This window comes from Aegilops tauschii, chromosome 6 (assembly GCF_002575655.3).
Source record: "Aegilops tauschii subsp. strangulata cultivar AL8/78 chromosome 6, Aet v6.0, whole genome shotgun sequence".
In the NCBI taxonomy this organism is placed as follows: Eukaryota; Viridiplantae; Streptophyta; class Magnoliopsida; order Poales; family Poaceae; genus Aegilops; species Aegilops tauschii.
In genome coordinates, this window is record NC_053040.3 from 71,789,475 (window position 1) to 71,809,811 (window position 20,337).

The window sequence follows — 20,337 nt, forward strand, 5'->3', positions numbered from 1 at the left end:
AATCTGAGATGGGATCCATGTATGAGAACAAAGTGTGGACTTTGGTTGACTTGCCCGATGATCGGCAAGCCATCAAGAATAAATGGATCTTCAAGAAGAAGACTGACGCTGACAGTAATGTTACTGTCTACAAAGCTCGACTTGTTGCGAAAGGTTTTCGACAAGTTCAAGGAGTTGACTATGATGAGACATTCTCACCCGTAGCGATGCTTAAGTCCGTCTGAATCATGTTTGCAATTGCCGCATTTTATGATTATGAAATTTGGCAAATGGATGTAAAGACTGCATTCCTGAATGGATTTCTGGAAGAAGAGTTGTATATGATGCAACCTGAAGGTTTTATCAATCCAAAGGATGCTAACAAAGTGTACGAGCTCCAGCGATCCATCTATGGACTGGTGCAAGCATATCGGAGTTGGAATAAACGTTTTGATAGTGTGATCAAAGCATATGGTTTTATGCAGACTTTTGGAGAAGCCAGTATTTACAAGAAAGTGAGTGGGAGCTCTGTAGCATTTCTAATATTATATGTGGATGACATATTGTTGATTGGAAATGATATAGAATTTCTGGATAGCATAAAAGGATACTTGAATAAGAGTTTTTCGATGAAAGACCTCGGTGAAGCTGCTTATATATTGGGCATCAAGATCTATAGTGATAGATCAAGACGCTTAATTGGACTTTCACAAAGCACATACCTTGATAAAGTTTTGAAGAAGTTCAAAATGGATCAAAAAAGAAAGGGTTCTTGCCTGTATTACAAGGTGTGAAGTTGAGTCAGACTCAATTCCCGACCACTGCAGAAGATAGAGACAAGATGAAAGATGTTCCCTATGCTTCAGCCATAGGCTCTATCATGTATGCAATGCTGTGTACGAGACCTGATGTGTGCCTTGCTATTAGTTTAGCAGGGAGGTACCAAAGTAATCCAGGAGTGGATCACTGGACAGCGGTCAAGAACATCCTGAAATACCTGAAAAGGACTACGGATATGTTTCTCGTTTATGGAGGTGACAAAGAGCTCGTCGTAAATGGTTACGTCAATGCAAAGCTTTGAAACTAATCCGGACGATTCTAAATCGCAAACTGGATACGTGTTTTTATTGAACGGTGGAGCTGTCAGTTGGTGCAGTTCTATGCAAAGCGTCGTGGCGGGATCTACGTGTGAAGCGGAGTACATAGCTGCTTCGGAAGCAGCAAATGAAGGAGTCTGGATGAACGAGTTCATATCTGATCTAGGTGTCATACCTAGTGCATCGGGTCCAATGAAAATCTTTTGTGACAATACTAGTGCAATTGCCTTGGCAAAGGAATCCAGATTTCACAAGAGAACCAAGCACATCAAGAGATGCTTCAATTCCATCCGCGATCAAGTCCAGGTGGAAGACGTAGCGATTTGCAAGATACATACGGATCTGAATGTTGCAGACCCGTTGAGGGAGTCCTGGACTAACGGGTCCTCGGGCGTCCGACTTGTTATCTATTGAGCCGGACTGATGGGTTGTGAAGACCGAAGACTATACCCGTGTCCGGATTGGGCTCTCCTTGGCATGGAAGGCAAGCTAGGCGACCGACTATGAAGATTCCCTCTTATGTAACCGACCTCATGTAACCCTAGATCTCTCCGGTGTCTATATAAACCGGAGAGAATAGTCCGGATAGGACAGATTCATTACAATCTACTCATAGGCTAGACCTCTGGGGTTTAGCCATTACGCTCTCGTGGTAGATCAACTCTTGTAACACTCATATTCATCAAGATCAATCAAGCAGAAAGTAGGGTATTACCTCCATAGAGAGGGCCCGAACCTGGGGAAACATTGTGTCCCCCGTCTCCTGTTACCATCGATCCTAGACGCACAGTTCGGGACCCCCTACCCGAGATCCGCCGGTTTTGACACCGACATTGGTCCTTTCATTGAGAGTTCCACTGTGCCGTTGCCAGGAGGGTTAATGGCTCGCCTTGTTGTCAAGAATAATATCATCTCCGGAGGAGCCCTGGCCCCAGGTCAGACCCTCCGACTCGGCGGCTTCGTCATGACCGCCGGCTCGGCCATTAAGCCGACGATGACCTCTCAAGTCATCGAAAATCGCCTTCGCGTCGATCCCAAATACTCCGCTCGCATGGATCCAATGGAGTTATCATCGTTGAACGAACTCCTGGATCGCATGGCCGCCTTGGGGGTCGCTACAGACTACGATCGGGTCGGGCTTAAACCTGACCAGAGAGAAATTAAAACTCCACCGATCACCCATCAGATAGGGGTAGTCGAGGAGCGCAGCAACTCTTCCACTATATTGAAGACGAACTATGTTCGGATCGCCGATCTTGAAGAGCCAGATATTTTCCGGTAGAAAAGCTTGTCTCTTCCTCCGAACATAGAGTCGGATGACGAGCCTAAAAAATCAGTCGATATCCCGGAGCCCGAACTGTCAGGCCCGGTAGACCTCCAAATTCCGGATCCAAAATCGGGTCAGGGTTCGGATTCAATCCCACCCACCCACCTGGACATATATGCCCTCAGGAGCATCAAACAACAACCTCGGGAAACGGTCCACCACTTCTGGGCTAGATTCCTCCTTGTTAAAAACAAGGTAAAAGACTGCCGCGACAAAGACGCGATAGCAGCATTCTGCAACAACTGCGCGGACGAAGGTATCCTTAACGCCATCAATCGCTGCCGCATACTAAAGTCCGCTGACCTAGCAACTATCATACAAAAGTACAGCGCGATGGAAAGCGCCTAGAAAACTCAGGCAGCTTGCTGGGAACCGTCCCGGCTCCCCTTACAGGCGAAAAGGACGCGCCCCCGTGGCACGCCCAGATGAACAGTCAAAAAACATAAACCTGTTATGTTGCATGGCACCGTTCTGGAGGGATGGCTCAATGGCCCATGCAAAATACACACGACGCCGGATACCTTGGCAACCCACAGCCTTATAGCATGTTGGATACTCCGGCAGGTAGCCAAGAGCGGCGAGGATATCCTTACCAAAGACACCCTAGAACAACACCCTCCGCCAAACGACGACAATAGAATATTGGCAGTCTTCGAGACATTCGCTTCAAACAACAAGCGTAAAAGGGCCCTACGCGATCTCGCCGAAGTTTGCCAGGTCGCTACAATTGACCCCTAGAATGACACGGCCATAACCTTCAACGCCGGTGACGAACCTAAATACAGAACAGTCCGAGCGCCAGCTGCCCTAGTCCTCAGTCCCATCATGGACGGCTTTCAACTTACAAAAGTCCTCATGGACGGCGGCATCGGACTAAACCTCATTTACGAGGACACGCTCCACAAGATGGAAATAGATAGGAGCCGCATCGGTGAAAGCAACACAACCTTTCGATGTATCATTCCCAGCCGGGAAGCTCGGTGTGCAAGAAAAATTACACTTGATGTGGTGTTCGGCACGCCGGAGAATTATCGGTTCGAAGAAATAACCTTCTAGGTGGCCCCTTTCAACAGTGGGTACCACGCCCTGTTAGGGCGAGAGGCCTTCATGCGCTTTCAAGCCATACCTCATTATGGGTATATGAAGCTAAAAATGCCCGGGCCTAATGGAATAATCACCCTCGTCAGTGATCCGGACATAGCCCTCCGCGCCGAGAATAAAACCGCATCCTTGGCCATCGAGGCATTATCCGAGGCCCTTGCGGCCGAAGAACTAAGCGCACTACGCTCCACCGTGGATAAGGATGATGTGATCCTGGACAAACGACCCAAATCCACTTCCTTCAAGCCAGCAGAAGAAATAGTCAAATTTCAGGTCCATCCAACAGACCCGAAGAAGACAGTGTCCATCGGAGCACAACTCAGCCCTGCAGTCGAGCCGCACTTCGAGACTTCCTGCGCGAAAACTGGGATATATTCGCCTGGCATCCTTCCGATATGCGAGGAATCCCGCGCGAGTTGGCCGAACACAGCCTCAACATACTAAAGGGATATAAGCCGGTCAAGCAAACTCTGCGGCGCTTTTCCGAACCCAAACGACAAGCTACGGGGGAGGAGCTAGCCAAACTCATTGAGGCCGGATTCATCAAAGACATTAAACATCCGGACTGGCTGGCAAACTTGGTAATGGTACCAAAGAAGGTTAAATCCTAGCGCCCATGCGTCGATTTCAAAGACCTTAACAAGGCCTGCCCTAAGGATCCCTTCCCTCTTCCCCGCATTGATCAAATCATTGACGCTACCGAAGGTCACGACTCTCTATGCTTCCTTGATGCATATTCCGGATACCATCAAATCAAAATGAAGGAGATCAAGCGGCAACAACATTCATTACATCATACGGGCCGTTTTGCTTCAACACCATGCCTTTCGGGCTCAAGAACGACGGCGCCACCTACCAGCGCATGATCCAAACATGCCTCGAGAAACAGATCGGCAAAACAGTGGAGGCCTACGTGGACGACGTCATCATCAAAACCAGACACATCAAAACACTAATAGACGACTTGCGTCTCACATTCGACAACCTCCGTACATACGACATCAAGCTTAACCCGGAAAAGTGTGTCTTCGGTGTCCCCGCCGGTAAACTATTGGGCTTCATCGTCTCCAATAGAGGAATTGAAGCAAATCCAGCCAAAATCCAAGCTCTGTCACCACTGGCCATGCCAATCGAACTCAAACAGGTCCAAAAACTCGCTGGGTTCATGCTACCTCTTGAGCACTGCGGTGGTTTTCCCTTGAAGAGGAAAGGGTGATACAGTAAAAGCAACGTAAGTATTTCCCTCAGTTTTTGAGAACCAAGGTATCAATCCAATAGGAGGCCACGCACCAGTCCCTCGCACCTACAGAAACAAATAAATCCTCGCAACCAACGCAATAAAGGGGTTGTCAATCCCTTCATGGTCACTTACGAGAGTGAGATCTGATAGATATGATAAGATAATATTTTTGGTATTTTTATAATAAAGATGCAAAGTAAAATAAAAGGCAATAAAAATGGCTAAGTATTGGAAAATTAATATGATGGAAGATAGACCCGGGGGCCATAGGTTTCACTAGTGGCTTCTCCCGAGAGCATAAGTATTACGGTGGGTGAACGAATTACTGTTGATCAATTGACAGAATTGAGCATAGTTATGATAATATCTAGGTATGATCATATATATAGGCATCACATCCAAGACAAGTAGACCGACTCCTGCCTGCATCTACTACTATTACTCCACACATCGACCGCTATCCAGCATGCATCTAGAGTATTAAGTTCATGAGAACAGAGTAACGCTTTAAGTAAGATGACATGATGTAGAGGGATAAACTCATGCAATATGATATAAACCCCATCTTGTTATCCTCGACGGCAACAATACAATACGTGCCTTGCTGCCCCTACTGTCACTGGGAAAGGACACCGCAAGATTGAACCCAAAGCTAAGCACTTCTCCCATTGCAAGAAAGATCAATCTAGTAGGCCAAACCAAACTGATAATTCAAAGAGACTTGCAAAGATAACCAATCATACATAAAAGAATTAAGAGAAGATTCAAATATTGTTCATAGATAAACTTGATCATATACCCACAATTCATCGGTCTCAACATTCACACCGCAAAAGAAGATTACATCGAATAGATCTCCATGAGAATCGTGAAGAACTTTGTATTGAGATCCAAAGAGAGAGAAGAAGCCATCTAGCTAATAACTATTGACCCGAAGGTCTTAGGTAAACTACTCACACATCATCGGAGAGGCTATGGTGTTGATGTAGAAGCCCTCCGTGATCGATGCCCCCTCCGACGGAGCTCCGGAAAAGGCCCCAAGATGGGATCTCACGGGTACAGAAGGTTGCGGTGGTGGAATTAGGTTTTTGGCTCCGTATCTGGTAGTTTGGGGGTACATAGGTATATATAGGAGGAAGAAGTACGTCGGTGGAGCAACATGAGGCCCACCAGGGTGGAGGGCGCGCCCAGGGGGGGTAGGCGCGCCCCCCTACCTCGTGCCTTCCTGGTTGATGTCTTGACGTAGGGTCCAAGTCCTCTGGATCACGTTCATTCCGAAAATCACGTTCCCGAAGGTTTCATTCCGTTTGGACTCCGTTTGATATTCTTTTTCTGCGGAACTCTGAAATAGGCAAAAAACAGCAATTCTGGGCTGGGCCTCCGGTTAATAGGTTAGTCCCAAAAATAATATAAAAGTGTATAATAAATCCCAATAATGTCCAAAACAGAATATAATATAGCATGGAACAATCAAAAATTATAGATACGTTGGAGACGTATCAAGCATCCCCAAGCTTATTTCCTGCTCATCCTCGAGTAGGTAAATGATAAAAACAGAATTTTTGATGTTGAATGCTACTTAGCATAATTTCAATATAATTCTTCTTATTGTGGCACGAATGTTCAGATTTAATATGATTCAAGATAAAATTTTAATGTTGACATAAAAATAATAATACTTCAAGCATGTTAACCAAGCAATTATGTCTTATCAAAATAACATAGCCAAAGCAAGTTATCCCTATAAAATAATATAGTCTGGCTATGCTCCATCTTCCCCACACAAAATATTCATATCATGTACAATGCCGGTTTTAGCCAAGCAATTGGTTCATACTTTTTAACGCGCTTCAGCCTTTTCAACTCTTACGCAATACATGAGCGCAAGACATGGATATAGCACTATGGTGGAATAAGGTATAATGGTAGGGGTTATGTGGGAAGACAAAAAAGGAGAAAGTCTCACATCAATGAGGCTAATCAACGGGCTATGGAGATGCCCATCAATTGATGTCAATGCAAGGAGTAGGGATTGCCATGCAACGGATGCACTAGAGCTATAAGTGTATGAAAGCTCAAACAAAAGAAACTAAGTGGGTGTGCATCCAACTTGCTTGCTCACGAAGACCTCGGGCATTTTGAGGAAGCCCATCATTGGAATATACAAGCCAAGTTCTATAATGAAATTTCCCACTAGTATATGAAAGTGACAAAATGAGATACTCTCTATCATGAAGATCACGGTGCTACTTTGAAGCACAAGTGTGGTAAAAGGATAGTAACATTGTCCCTTCTCTCTTTTTCTCTCATTTTTGGGCCTTTTCTCTTCTTTTATGGCCTCTTTTTTTTATTTAGTCCGGAGTCTCATCCCGACTTGTGGGGAAATCATAGTCTCCATCATCCTTTCCTCACTTGGGACAATGCTCTAATAATGATGATCATCACACTTTTATTTACTTACAACTCATGAATTAAAACTCAATACTTAGAACAAGATATGACTCTATGTGAATGCCTCCAGCGGTGTACCGGGATATGCAATGAATCAAGAAGGACATGTATGAAAGAAATATGAATGGTGGCTTTGCCACAAATACGATGTCAACTACATGATCATGCAAAGCAATATGACAATGATGGAGGGTGTCATGATAAACGAAACGATGGAAAGTTGCGTGGCAATATATCTCTGAATGGCTATGGAAATGCCATAATAGGTAGGTATGGTGGCTGTTTTGAGGAGGATATAAGGAGGTTTATGTGTGATAGGGCGTATCATATCACGGGGTTTGGATGCACCGGCGAAGTTTGCACCAACTCTCAAGGTGAGAAAGGGCAATGCACGGTACCGAAGAGGCTAGAAAATTGCGGAAAGGTAAGTGTGCGTATAATCCATGGACTCACATTAGTCATAAAGAACTCATATACTTCTTGCAAGAATTTATTGGCCCTTGAAGCAAAGTACTACTAAGCATGCTCCCAGGGGAAGGGTTGGTAGGAGTTAACCATCACGCGATCCCGACCGCCACACAAAGGATGACAATCAATAAATACCTCATGCTCCGACTTCGTTACATAACGGTTCACCATATGTGCATGCTACGGGAATCACAAACTCCAACACAAGTATTTTTCAATTCCACAATTACTCAACTAGCACAACTATGATATTACCACCTTTATATCTCAAAACAATTATCTAGTATCAAATTTCTCATGATATTTAGTTAAAGAAAATTGCCATGTTATTTTATAGGAGTCTCAAAATGATATAAGTGAAGCATGACAGAACAATAGTTTCTATAAAACAAATCCACCGCCATGCTCTAAAAGATATAAGTGAAGCACTAGAGCAAAAACTATATAACTCAAAAAATATAAGTGAAGCACATAGAGTATTCTAACAATTTCCGAATCATGTGTGTCTCTCTCAAAAGGTGTGTATAGAAAGGATGATTGTGGTAAACTAAAATGTCACGACCGGTCTTCCAATAAAAATATTTATTGAGAAACCGATCCCTTTTACGGACCAGTAGAGAAGAATCCTCCTCACTGGTAGACAATTTCTTGATCGCAGAAGAAAAACCAGGAGTACTAAATATAATACAAGGTTGAGTGGAGACGGCTCAACAATTTATTACAAGCGCGCCGATAATACATAAAGGCGGATAGGGTGGCATAACTACTGACTCACAATAAAAACGGTGGTGGATATGTCACAGTGAAGTGGGTGACATGACTCCTGAATCTAACAGCTCTTCGAGCGTCGGAGTGAGGCTCGAGGATCCTTATTGTGGGTGGCGGAAGCGTATATAATACAAGTGACCAATATCCAGGATCGCACGGGGCTGACTGGGACTCCTCTAGGCGTCGGACTCACTATCAAACTCTTCATCCATGAGATCGCCTTCGTCAACATCTGGCCAAATCAACAAGCCAGGTGAGTACTATGAAAGTACTCGCAAGACAGTTTGGACATAAAATATAACAAATGCAAACATGATGCACATGAACAGATTAATAAAGCGCACTCAGATAATAAAATAACTATGCATGGGAAATAAAAAAGGAAGTCGGGCGGTAGTCCTCCCGAAATCCCAAAGTAATGCTGAAGGCCAATCGAGTGTCTGAATGACTCCTCGGAAGGGTACAAATGAAATAACAATGCCGCAGTCGGGCGTCAAGGCGACACCACATCAAGGGCTTATAATAGAATATAAATGACAGTGCGTGCCACAGTCGGACGTCTGAGCGACATCACGTAAAGGGCTTATATCAAAAGTAAATAACGAGCGTGCCACAGTCGGACGTCGGAGCGACATCACATAAAGGGCTTATATCAAAAGTAAATGACAAGAGTGCCACAGTCGGACATCCGAGCGACATCACATAAAGGGCTTATATTTCATAACTTGATATTTCAGTAGCTCATGAATTTAAATAATTTCAAGGGAATATTCAGGTACGAGATAAATAAAAGGGGTTAGTCCATCCACAGGAATAACGTTCAACTGGGTTTACCACTCAAGCTTGTTCACCGGGGATTTCCACGAAAACTGACACAGGGACTGACATGGATATAGATATGCTGGCCACGGTCTTTGACCATGGACACGATGACTTGGAGGGATTTGACTCTGCAGAGTTTGTACTCTTAACCACAGCCAACGGATTTCAGTAGTCACAAGGGACTAGTTCCGTTTACGGTATTTTAGGAGAAACACATCTAACCAGTACACACCCATTCAACATTCCGATGCCAGGAATCACCCTCGGCAATGTTCAAGAAAAACCTTGAGACGGGGAGGCTACAACCTCGCGTAGCATGGGATCAAATTTATACCGCGCGCTCTAAGGGGTGCCCCCCTCTCGGTCCCAACCGGAAACACCCATGCCCCCTGACCGGATGACTGGCTTTAATCCAGGGCCATGGAACCCTCATCCCGGCCCCTCTATTTGGTGTGTACAAGGAAAGAGGTTAGCAACTTACTAAATCGTATTCTTTGCAGAAAACATGTGGCAGCACGAAAAGGGGGAAGAACAGTAACGTGGCTCAGTCCACGTTAACGTCGGAGTTTATCGGATGACGTAAGACTGGCATGCTACAACAATACCATCTTACTACCTTTCATGTCACCACATGATCAGGTCATCTCTCATCAAAGATCACAGTAACTTCGAAGCACACGGTTTGTTGCCTTGCATGCAACGTATTACTCACCGATGCTCATATGCCATGCACAAACCATTCAAGCATACATGCAAAACACCTATCATATCAAAGGTTCAAACATGCTTGCCTGGTTCGGAGAAGTCGGAGTCTAGCTCGGCGAAGTTTGCGGCTCCGTCACCTCCTCCGGAACCTACGGTATAACGAAACCGTATACTAACGTGAAAATCGTTGCGTGCATAAAAATTGTTCCAAATTTTTTCCAAATAAATACTATAAAAAACTAGACAAAAATACAAGACTGACACAAAAATAATCAATCAAAAAGCATCTTTTATTAAAAAAGATATAAGGGTTTTAGTCCAAGGACTAATCTTTAATGAAACAGAAAAGATCCAGGGGCTTGTTTGAGAAAACAGAAAACGGTTCGGTAGGAAATACGCCAGCCCAGAGAGAAAACACGTTTTGCCCGAAGGCGTTTTCAGAAAACGGTTCGAGGGAGAGAGGAGAGAGGCTGACGGGGGGTCCCACCCGTCAGGTTCAAAACTCCCAACGGAGTTCGCCGGTGCCCGAAGGCTGCGGTGGTCGCCGGCGTTGAACCACGGCGAGGCAGAGTGATCGGAGGGTACCTATAGGTTCAGGGGGTTCTTCCGCGTCGGTGGGTGGTGGACTTGGCCGTCGGAGAGCACCACGTCGACGACGACACTATCTCTGGCGGACGGTGGTTCGGGCGATGGTGGAACTCTCCGGTGGGTGCTGCAAGCTTCAAATTGATGCGTGGGTCAGAGATGTGGATGCCCTAGGAGGCTACTGAGAAGAGTTGAGAGGTAGGGGTGCACGCACGGGGGTGAAACGAGCTGGGTCTCGAAGTGGGCCGAGGCGGCCGGAGTTGGGGAAGAAGTCTCCCTCGGGGCTCTTCCAGTGGCTTGGCGTGGTACTGGTGGTGTGCAGAGGTGGTGTGGGTTCGAGTTCGAGCTCGGGGTCTCCTTTTATAGGCGATCCGCGGGGGTGGCCGTGAACGGGATAGCTCCGGCGAGCAATTACGGTGAGGCAGGGGTTGGGCAGGGGGTTTAGGTGGCTAGGCATCACCGTGGTGGATCACTGGCACCGTTCCTCCGCTAAACCTCGGTCCGGCTTGGTGTAATACGCCAGTCCTCGACGGAGCGGCCGTACGGCCACGGCGGCGGCAGGGAGCGCGCTCCGCGCCTACCAGTTCACGACGACGGACGCAAGCGTGCACGGGTGAGTGGATGGCCACGCGGCGGCCTCTGGTGGCTTGAGCGGCGCTGGACGGTGCCGTCCAACACTGCGCCTCTCTGGCAGCCGCAAAGGGCGCTGCTGCCGTCGCTCACGGGGTGGCGCACCTCCACCAGCTCGTCGCCGATGCCCGCAAGCTTCCAGGCGAACGTGCGGCGCAGGGATAAGAAGGAGGCACAGGGCACACTGCGCCACCGCGGCTACTGGCGAGATCCAGAAGGGGTTCTGAAGAAAACGACATCGGCCACTGAAACTACACCTCTGAATTTCTGAACTTGACAGTAACAGTGTCCTTCAGGTGTTCGACGAAATGATTTGGCATGAAGAATTTTTTTTTCTGCAGCCGGGACTTGGTGAGGTGACCTCTCAATGCATCCAGAGGCTGCGTGAATTTTCTCAGATTTTTAGGAAGAGAAAACAAATGAATTTCATCAAATTTGGCAAATATGGTCCAAACTTGCAGCAAGTTCAATTTGAAATATTTGAACTGGAGACCAGTGGTTCATCATGGATCTTGGTTGAGGGCTCTAAGGACTAGCCAGGGAAATTGGTTTGGAGGCAAAACTCAAAGGAAAAAAGGTAGCTCCTTTGTAAATCTCCAAGAGCCAAGGTAGAAGGCAGAAAATATTTTTGATTAGAAATAAATGGAGGAAAAATCATGGGGAGGTTCAACTAGCTGGATTTGAAGTATATCTTGACACAAAGGTGGGGAATGGCTTTTGGGAGGGAAATTCCACTCATGTCATGGCAAGAGGAGTTTTTGGAAGGGAAAAAGGATCACTCCAAATGCCATAGGCTATTTTAAAAAGATTATCAAAAACTTTTCCAAATGAAAAACATTTGTGATGAGCCAACATGAGATGGAAAAACCTCCAAGACCAAAGATCAAGTCTTGGGTAAATCCCAACAAAACACTTGTCATAAAAGAAATTTTTTGAGAGGGAGAGTTCTTTAGAAGAAAATTTTAAAAACCCTCCTTCAAGTAAAATAAAGATTTTGATAAAAAACCAAAAATAAAATTTTTGGGTGTCACATAAAAGCAAAGACTCAAATCATACAAGACGCTCCAAGCAAAACACACATCATGTGGTGAATAAAAATATAGCTCCAAGTAAATTTACCGATGGAAGTATACAAAAGAGGGGATGCCTTCCGGGGCATCCCCAAGCTTTGGCTTTTAGGTGTCCTTAGATTATCTTGGGGTGCCATGGGAATCCCCAAGATTAGGCTCTTGCCACTCCTTGTTCCATAATCCATCAAATCTTTCACCCAAAACTTGAAAACTTCACAACACAAAACTCAGCAGAAAATCTCGTGAGCTCCGTTAGCGAAAGAAAACAAAACACCACTTCAAGGTACTGTAATGAACTCATTATTGATTTATATTGGTGTTAAACCTACTGTATTACAACTTCTATATGGTTTATAAACTATTTTACTAGCCATAGATTCATCAAAATAAGCAAACAACACACGAAAAACAGAATCTGTCAAAAACAGAACAGTCTGTAGTAATCTGTAACTAACGCAAACTTCTGGAACTCCAAAAATTCAGCCAAAATAGTAAGACCTAGGAAATTTGTTTATTGATCAGCAGAAATTGGAATCAATATTTTATCACGTTCTAGTGATTTTTAACAATTGTTTTCGTGAACAGAAAGTTTCTGGAATTTTCAGCAAGATCAAATGACTATCATCCAAGAAGATCCTATGGGTTTAACTTGGCACAAACACTAATTAAAACATAAAAGCACATCTAACCAGAGGCTAGATCAAATATTTATTCCTAAACAGAAGCAAAAAGCAAAAAAAACTAAAACTAAAATTGGGTTGCCTCTCAACAAGCGCTATCGTTTAACGCCCCTAGCAAGGCATAAAAGCAAGGATAGATCTAGGTATTGCCATCTTTGGTAGGCAATCCATATGTGGCTCTCATAATAGATTCATAAGGTAATTTTATTTTCTTTCTAGGGAAGTGTTCCATGCCTTTCCTTAACGGAAATTGGAATCTAATATTCCCTTCCTTCATATCAATAATTGCACCAATCGTTCTAAGGAAAGGTCTACCATGAATAATACGACATGAAGGATTGCAATCTATATCAAGAACAATAAAATCTACGGGCACATAATTACTATTTGCAACAATAAGAACATCATTAATTTGTCCCATAGGTTTCTTAATGGTGGAATTCGCAAGGTGCAAGTTTAGAGAGCAATCATCAAAATCACGGAAACCTAGCAAATCGCACAAAGTTTTTGGGATCGTGGAAACACCAAATCACACAAAGCATAGCATTCATGATCTTTAATTTTAATTTTAATAGTAGGTTCCCACTCATCATAAAGTTTTCTAGGGATAGAAACTTCCAACTCAAGTTTTTCTTCATAAGATTGCATCAAAGCATCAACGATATGTTTAGTAAAACCTTTATTTTGGCTATAAGCATGAGGAGAATTTAGCACGGATTGCAACAAGGAAATACAATCTATCAAAGAGCAATTATCATAATTAAATTCCTTGAAATCAAAAATAGTGGGTTCATTAATATCTAGAGCTTTGATCTCTTCAATCCCACTTTTACCAATTTTTGCATCAAGATCTAAAAACTCAGAATTTTTTGAACGCCTTCTAGGTAAAGGTGGATCATATTCAGTCCCATCATTATCAAGATTCATATTGCAAAACAAAGATTTAATAGGGGACACATCAATAACTTTTAGATCTTCATCTTTATTTTCATAGAAATTAGAAGAACACGCTTTCACAAAGCAATCTTTCTTAGGACGCATCCTAGCGGTTCTTTCTTTGCACTCATGAATGGAAATTCTCATGGCTTTGAGAGACTCATTGATATCATGCTTAGGTGGAATAGATCTAAGTTTCAAGGAATCAACATCAAGAGAAATTCTATCAACGTTCCTAGCCAATTCATCAAGTTTAAGCAATTTTTCTTCAAGCAAAGCATTGAAATTCTTTTGCGAATTCATAAACTCCTTAACACTAGTCTCAAATTCAGAGGGCATCTTATTAAAATTTCCATAAGAATTGTTGTAGGAATTACCATAATTATTAGAGGAATTACTAGGATACGGCCTAGGATTAAAGTTTCCTCTATACGCGTTGTTACCAAAATTATTCCTACCAACAAAATTCACATCCATAGATTCATTATTATTCTCAATCAAAGTAGACAAAGGCATATCATTAGGATCAGAAGAAACACTTTTATTAGCAAATAATTTCATAAGTTCATTCATCTTTCCACTCAAAACAATAATTTCTTCTATCGCATGCACTTTCTTATTAGTAGATCTTTCAGTGTGCCATTGAGAATAATTAACCATAGTATTATCTAGGAGTTTAGTAGCTTCTCCTAAAGTGATTTCCATAAAAGTGCCTCTTGCGGCCGAATCTAAAAGATTTCTAGAAGCAAAATTCAATACGGCATAAATTTTTTGTATAATCATCCATAAATTCAAACCATGCGTAGGCAATTACTTATCATTAATTTCATCCTCTCCCAAGCTTGTGCAACATGTTCATGATCAAGTTGCTTAAAATTCATGATATCGTTTCTAAGAGAGATGATCTTAGCGGGAGGAAAATACTGAGAGATAAAAGCATCTTTGCACTTATTCCAAGAATCAATACTATTTTTAGGCGAAGATGAAAACCAAGCTTTAGCACGATCTCTAAGCGAAAAAGGAAATAGCTTCAATTTAACAATATCATTGTCCACATCTTTCTTCTTTTGCATATCACACAAATCAACGAAGCTATTTAGATGAGTAGCGGCATCTTCACTAGGAAGGCTGGCGAATTGATCTTTCATGACAAGATTCAACAAAGCAGCATTAATTTCACAAGATTCAGTATTGGTAAGAGGAGCAATCGGAGTGCTAAGGAAATCATAGTTGTTGGTATTGGTAAAGTCACACAATTTAGTATTATCTTGAGCCATCGCGACAAGCAAGCAATCCAACACACGAGCAAACAAGAAGCAAGCGAAAAAGTGGTGAACGGAAGAGAGAGGGCGAATAAAACGACAAGGGTGAAGTGGGGGAGAGGAAAACGAGATGCAAATGGAAAATAATGTAATGTGGGAGATAAGGGTTTGTGATGGGTACTTGGTATGTTGACTTTTGCGTAGACTCCCCGGCAACGTCGCCAGAAATCCTTCTTGCTACCTCTTGAGCACTGTGTTGGTTTTCCCTTGAAGAGGAAAGGGTGATGCAGTAAAACCAGCGTAAGTATTTCCCTCAGTTTTCGAGAACCAAGGTATCAATCCAGTAGGAGGCCATGCACGAGTCCCTCGCACCTACACAAATAAATAAATCCTCGCAACCAACACAATAAAGGGGTTGTCAATCCCTTCACGGTCACTTACGAGAGTGAGATCTGATAGATATGATAAGATAATATTTTTGGTATTTTTATGATAAAGATGCAAAGTAAAATAAAAGGCAATAAAAATGGCTAAGTATTGGAAAATTAATATGATGGAAGATAGACCCGGGGGCCATAGGTTTCACTAGTGGCTTCTCCCGAGAGCATAAGTATTACGGTGGGTGAACGAATTACTGTTGATCAATTGACAGAATTGAGCATAGTTATGATAATATCTAGGTATGATCATATATATAGGCATCACGTCCAAGACAAGTAGACCGACTCCTTCCTGCATCTACTACTATTACTCCACACATCGACCGCTATCCAGCATGCATCTAGAGTATTAAGTTCATGAGAACAGAGTAACGCTTTAAGTAAGATGACATGATGTAGAGGGATAAACTCATGCAATATGATATAAACCCCATCTTGTTATCCTCGATGTCAACAATACAATATGTGCCTTGCTGCCCCTACTATCACTGGGAAGGGACACCGCAAGATTGCACCCAAAGTTAAGCACTTCTCCCATTGCAAGAAAGATCAATCTATTAGGCCAAACCAAACTGATAATTCAAAGAGACTTGCAAAGATAACCAATCATACATAAAAGAATTCAGAGAAGATTCAAATATTGTTCATAGATAAACTTGATCATATACCCACAATTCATCGGTCTCAACATTCACACCGCAAAAGAAGATTACATCGAATAGATCTCCATGAGAATCGTGAAGAACTTTGTATTGAGATCCAAAGAGAGAGAAGAAGCCATCTAGCTAATAACTATGGACCCGAAGGTCTGAGGTAAACTACTCACACATCATCGAAGAGGCTATGGTGTTGATGTAGAAGCCCTCCGTGATCGATGCCCCCTCTGGCGGAGCTTCGGAAAAGGCCCCAAGATGGGATCTCACGGGTACAGAAGGTTGCGGCGGTGGTATTAGGTTGTTGGCTCCGTATCTGGTAGTTTGGGGGTACGTAGGTATATATAGGAGGAAGAAGTACGTCGGTGGAGCAACATGGGGCCCTCGAGGGTGGAGGGCGCGCCCGGGGGGTGGGCGCGCCCCCTACCTCGTGCCTTCCTGGTTGATGTCTTGACGTAGGGTCCAAGTCCTCTGGATCACGTTCGTTCCAAAAATCACGTTCCCGAAGGTTTCATTCCGTTTGGACTCCGTTTGATATTCTTTTTCTGCGAAACTCTGAAATAGGCAAAAAACAGCAATTCTGGGCTGGGCCTCCGGTTAACAGGTTAGTCCCAAAAATAATATAAAAGTGTATAATAAATCCCAATAATGTCCAAAACAGAATATAATATAGCATGGAAGAATAAAAATTTTTAGATACGTTGGAGACGTATCAGTGAGTGGCAGCTTTAAGCCGCTTGATCTCCAGGTTGGGAGAAAAGGCGCTGCCGCACTATTGCCTTCTACGGCGCACCGACAACTTCGAGTGGACCGACGTGGCGACAACTGGATTGGAAGAAATAAATGCCCTTCTGGCAACCAACCCAATCCTGGCCGCGCCAAACGCCGGCGAACCAATGCTCTTATACATATCGGCAACACACCATGTGGTGAGCGCTGTACTCGTCGTCGAATGAGAATAGGAGGGACACAAATTCCCGCTCCAGAAGCCGGTATACTACGTATCCACCGTCCTCACACCTTGCAAATCCCGGTACCCTCATTATCAAAAAATAGCATATGCAGTCTTCATGGCATCCCGAAAATTGCGACACTACTTTCATGACTGCTTTATCACGGTGGCCTCCGAAGTGCCCCTCAATGATATAATTAACAACCGGGATGCAACGGACCGGATTGCCAAATGGGCCATTGAGCTCCTGCCATTCGACATCACATACAAACCACGTAGAGCCATCAAATCCCAGGTACTAGCCGAGTTCGTCGCCGAATGGACAGAAGCTGAACTCCCTAAAGAGTATGGCGTGTACTCCAACTGGGTGATGCATTTTGACGGCTCCAAGATGTTGGCAGGGCTAGGGGCGGGCGTCGTTTTTACGTCCCCCACAGGAGACATGATCCAGTACGTACTCCAAATATTATACACAGACTCCAACAACGCAGCGAATACGAGGCCTTGCTACATGTCCTCCGGATGGCCGTATCAATGGGAATACAATGCCTGGAGGTGCGCGGGGACTCAAACCTCACAATATCCCAAATCAATGGAGACTTTGATGCCAAGGATCCAAAGATTCCAGCTTATCGCAATGCCGTTTTGAAGATGTCGGCTCGGTTCGAGGGACTCGAATTTCATCACATCGCCCGCGAAAGTAACCATGCGACAGACGTCCTTTCTCGCATCGGCGCTAAGCGTGACCCCATCCCACCTAACATCTTCCTCGAAAGGCTCTTTAACCAATCCGTGGTATGGCAAGGGGGAGACAGCAACGACAGTCCCGTTCCGAACACAAACACAGATATTGTCGTGGAATTGTCACGGCAGATGTCCTAGTGTGAGGACTTAGTCGCGAGGCCAACGCATCTATGCGGTAGCTTGAGAGGGGTTGGGCGGAATCAAGAGACGCAACACAAGACAAGGATTTAGACAGCTTCGGGCCCCGGGAAACATCATCCGGTAATAACCCTACATGTTGTGTGTGGCTAGGTCTCATTATGATCATGAGTGAGTCGCCGGCTTGGCCGGCTCTTTGTGTCTAGCCCTAGAGATTGTTTCTAGTTCCTTTTTGGGGTGCCCTGCCCCTCCTTATATAAGTTAGAGGGGCGGGTTACATGCGGAGTCCTAGTAGGACTAGGACTAGTCTATCTTTTCTTACAAGTTGAATACAAGTCCGGGTCTTGCTCCCTCGTAAAGGAAATATTCGTCATCCCTTTCTCCTTAAGCTGGCCCACCAGAGTATAAGCCAGCCTGCTGGGCCTTGGGCCTTGTCGTCCGTCTGATCCGCCCGCCGGGTCTCCAGTGAGTCACAATGTCCAGGCGGGTTACGTGTGATCGCCATGTTCGGGCGGATCACCAGTGAGTCGCCAAGCTCTAGCCAGGTCCCTGGTGAGTCGCCAAGTCTGGCCAGGTCATACCGCGGGGTATATCCACGACATTAGCCCCCAGTTTAATTTGGATTTATCCATGTTGAACTGATCCTGCAAAATAACTCAAGAACAAATTTGACAGGTTGTGCTCTGGGTTAAATATTCTTGTAAGCCGGCACCTGATCATCCTTCAGTCCTTGACATTTTCTCCTGGAATATCCGGGTCAATAGGCCAGCTTCATAATCCGTTTGCTGATATTGGCTCTTGTAAAGAAATATTATAAGAAATAATCCATTTGAGTCGGCCTTCAATACTCTGATTTGACAGAAATATTGTTCTTGAAATATTCAACTGATATTCAGCTGGCTTAAAGATGTAGATCTTGCTGATTTATGATTGCCAAAATTGCCGTGTTATAAATAAATAAATGATGCCAGGTCATGATTGTTGTCATGCTTGCAGCAACCTGGGACTTGTAATTGCCTTATGCTCATGAAAACTTCAACCAGTGTAGCTCCCAAGGGCCGGGTCAATATGCAATAATGAGCAGGGACTTTGTAGATATAACCATGTAAACTTGAATAGCAACGTGTAGCCCCCAAGGGCCGGGTCAGTAAGATAATACTGAGCTGGGACTTTGTATATAATTTATTGATAATAACATCATATAATATAATCTCTACCATGGGGCTTGAACCCACGTCCACAAGGTTAAGAGCTTTGTACTCTACCAACTGAGTAGTGGACCGTTCAATATAATGGATTAATGCTTGTGTACCTTGAATGTTTGACAGGAGCAATTGGTAGCTCCCAAGGGCCGGCTCATTACAATGTGATGAGTCGGGTCTTCAATAAGTTGAGCAAAAAATGACTTTGCATTAGCCCCCAAGTGCCATGGTGCATGCTGGCAGTGACATGGGACTTGCCTATTTGATGTAACCTCAACTTGAATAATATAGCCTCCAAGTACCGGATCGTAAGCCTGCAGCGACTCGGGATTATTCCCTCCATTGTAAAATAAATCATATACCTTGATAAAATAATAGCCATTGCGCTGAAGCGACTTTAAAGACCTCCATCATAATATTGATAATCATAATAAAAATCCAGCCATGTTGGCTATTCAATATTTGAATAATATAGTCTTATCGGTTGACAAGTAGATCCGAAGTTCAAATACTCGGCGGCTCTTGGCCGATGGCGACTTAATGCGCATTCATTGTAAGCCAGAATTTCATAACCCGGCGGCTTATAGCCTTTGAGAAAATCAAGAATTGATAACCCTTTTGAGACACCAATTTCAATCTTTGATGATGGGCTTGAACTTAATCATTTATGTAAGTCATAGCTCTGTAAATCCTGCACAGAGCTTAAACAACATATGCCCTGGCGACTTAACGTCAAAAGCCAGGGCGGGTAACCATCGAAATGTAGTCTTATCCTGCACACAAGTAGATCACAAGAACCCTGTGATATTGAATTTTCACTACCGGTTTATGTGACTTGTGCAGTAAGGGTGATAACCCAATCTTTAGAAATCAAGATTTCCAAATGTTTATGATTGTCATGTGATGGCGACTTATCGTCCAAAGTCAAGCCGGGTTAATCGAAGCCACATATATGCTTCAGATATGAACAAAAAGGGTCTCAAGACAAAATCAAAGATCGCTTTCAAAAAACTTAAGCCAAATAGAAAGAAAAATTGAGGCTTCTGATTCGAATACGATCAGTAAACCGTTCCAAAGGGCTTAAGCT

General features: G+C 44.0%; 1 pseudogene; it reads right to left on the reverse strand.

Moving 5' to 3' along the window:
• LOC109758851 (uncharacterized) overlaps positions 1 to 20,337 on the reverse strand; it is a 91,896-nt pseudogene that overhangs the window by 7,821 nt on the left and 63,738 nt on the right.